Source organism: Setaria viridis, chromosome 2 (assembly GCF_005286985.2).
Source record: "Setaria viridis chromosome 2, Setaria_viridis_v4.0, whole genome shotgun sequence".
Lineage (NCBI taxonomy): Eukaryota > Viridiplantae > Streptophyta > Magnoliopsida > Poales > Poaceae > Setaria > Setaria viridis.
Window position 1 is genome coordinate 28,115,631 of NC_048264.2, and position 2,659 is coordinate 28,118,289.

General features: G+C 48.5%; 1 non-coding gene across 1 annotated transcript; it reads left to right on the plus strand.

Moving 5' to 3' along the window:
* Positions 1-2,158: 2,158 nt before the first annotated feature.
* On the plus strand, positions 2,159-2,297 carry LOC117846714 (small nucleolar RNA Z247). The gene has a single exon (XR_004638442.1). It is a non-coding gene; the product is annotated as a small nucleolar RNA Z247 (small nucleolar RNA).
* The last annotated feature ends 362 nt before the right edge of the window (positions 2,298-2,659 follow it).

A 2,659-nucleotide genomic window follows, 5' to 3' on the forward strand; every position in this document is an offset into this window, starting at 1 on the left:
GAAAGCGGCCGCGGTGGAGAAAGCGAGGCAGAAGCATCGGGCGGTGGGGGTGTGATGGGGAGGAGAGAGAGAGGGGATGCGGGATGGCAACAGGGGAAAAAGTGGGCTTGGGACCACTTTTAGCACCCATTAGCACCTTTTAGCACTCGTTGGATGTGCTAAAGAAAATGGGGGTGCTAAAGTTTAGCACCCCTTCCAAACACCCCCTTAGCTAGCTACTGTATATAGAAAGCTATTGGACCACCGACACTATTACTATGTATAAGGGTTGCATTATATTCATGCATGAATGTATGAGCGCTTGGGATCAAAGCTATAGGAATGATAGAAGGGGAGGAAATGCCAGTGAAAAGGAGTCATTGGGTGGAAGAAGCTGGGATAGGAATGCCAGCTTCAGTTTTTTTTCTTCATCTGGCTCCCTTAACACCTATTTATCGTACAGTGCCGTGCTCCTCCACTTCCAACAACTCCTCCGGCCATTCTTGGCATCACTGATGGACCAGGACCTACATGCAGGCCAAAGGGAGCCATGGCCCCCCTTGCCAATTGCAAAATCCATTAACCACCTATTAAGCAAATGAGCATATTAAGTAACATAGTAGTTCTAATGGCCCTCTCTTAATTTGTGTTCTTGCTCCGCCACTGCTTGGCATCGTCCCACTGCCATTCCCGCAAACTATTCACTTCATTGTGCTGACATCCGAGCATTGACACCAAGCACGGGCTGGTTTGCCCGTAGCCAGCCTCCTCCGTTGGTGCAGCCATCTTCCCAATATATCCACTTTCTAATCCCTGCAGCACACGCCCACTCCGCCAACCCAAAGCCCTAAAACCTCTAACGACCACTCCACATCGCTGCTTCCTGTTGTTGGTGTCCTTTGGTCATTGATTGAACCCTCCAAGATTCTAGGCAAACCAAACCTAGGAGATGTGAAAACGCTAGCAATGTAAGTTTACTGTTTACCACTAGATCTATATCTTACCATGTAGATTAATCCATCAGTTTAACCCAATCTCTATGCCTCTCTTGGTTTACACTTACGCCAAACTATCACACCCCACTTTGGCTGCAGCTAGGGATTGACTCAAGCAATGCTCCACTACGTCTTGTTCTTTAAGTATGCCATATTCCTTTAACTCCATTCAGATGCTCATGTATGTCTCATGTAAAGTTAGTACTTTAGCTCTAAAACTTATGTATTTATTAACTTAATTACAATACGCTCATCACCCCCTTTAGGTTGATTCTAGCTCTGCCACTGACTCTATTGCTACCGCTCTCGACCCTCGTCTCACTAGTGAGTGTTGTCCATAACCACCACTAGCCTTCCCTGTTAGATAATAGAGATAAAGATGTAACGAATTCAAACTGTTATAGCACAAGTGTAGATGAGTTGGACCTGGTTTAGTTTAGATATCTAGATTTATTGTAATTCAGCTTGTGTATATCTCCAAGGCCGGCTCCAACTCATCTACGGCTAAGTGTTGTCCATGTATGCTACGCCAAGGGCTGTTCTTGGCATATATAAACAAAGGTACGCAGCCTCTACGGAGGTGAGGATCGCTTCCCAAATATTGTGGTTGCTTTCATGGTAATCAGAGCAACCTCCCAAAAACACATCTAGCTATTTCGAGAGAGACTTGCGTCACGCCTCAACGCTTTCTAGCACGCGACATGGTGAGCACCTCGTTCAACCCCGTCGCCTCGCCCCTGCAAGGACAGGTTGTCACCGAGAAGTTGTCGAAGACGAACTTCGCGCTATGGAAGGCACAAGTGCTTCCTAGTCTACGAGGCGCACACCTGTACGGCTTCATCGACGGCACCAACGTCGCCCCACCTGCTGTGATGGACGGCAAGGATGGAGAGAAGACTATGAAGGTGCCAAACCCAGAGTACATTGCCTGGTATGCAACCGAGCAGCAGGTTCTGGGCTTCCTGATGACGTCCCTATCATGGTAAGTCATGGTGCAAGTCGCCTCACTTGAGACTCTGTGAGAAGTTTACGCGGAGCTAGTGCAGATCCACTCATCTGGATCTCGCGCCCGGACGGTGAACACAAGAATCGCTCTCGCCACGACTCAGAAAGGTAACATGTCCATTACTGAGTATGTTGGCAAGATGAAATTGCTTTCAGACGACATGGCAGTTGCTGGACAACCCATCAAAGATGAAGAACTCGTCTCCTACATCCTTGCTGGGCTTGATATTGAGTTCAACCCACTGGTTTCTGCTGTGACGGCTCGGGTGGAGCCGATCTTGGTTGGAGAGCTATTCTCACAACTCCTAAGCTTTGAGTACCGAATGGATCTGCTACAAGGAGGATCGCAAGGCTCGGCCAACTCAGCTCGGCGAGGTCGCGGTGGTGGTAACTACCATGGTGGAGGACGTTCACGTGGAGGAGGTCGCAGCTGTTCCAATGGTCGTGGCCGCAATCCATCTGGAGGGCCCGGCACTAGAGGTTGAGGGAGAAGCAATGATGACAAACCCCAGTGTCAAGTATGTGACAAATTTGGACAGACCACGTTGGATTGCTGGTATAGATTTGATGAGGACTTCACTTCAAATCAAAAGAGTGCATCTACAGCTGCCTATGGCTATGACGTGGACACAAATTGGTATACTGATACCGGAGCCACATATCACATCACCGGAGAACTG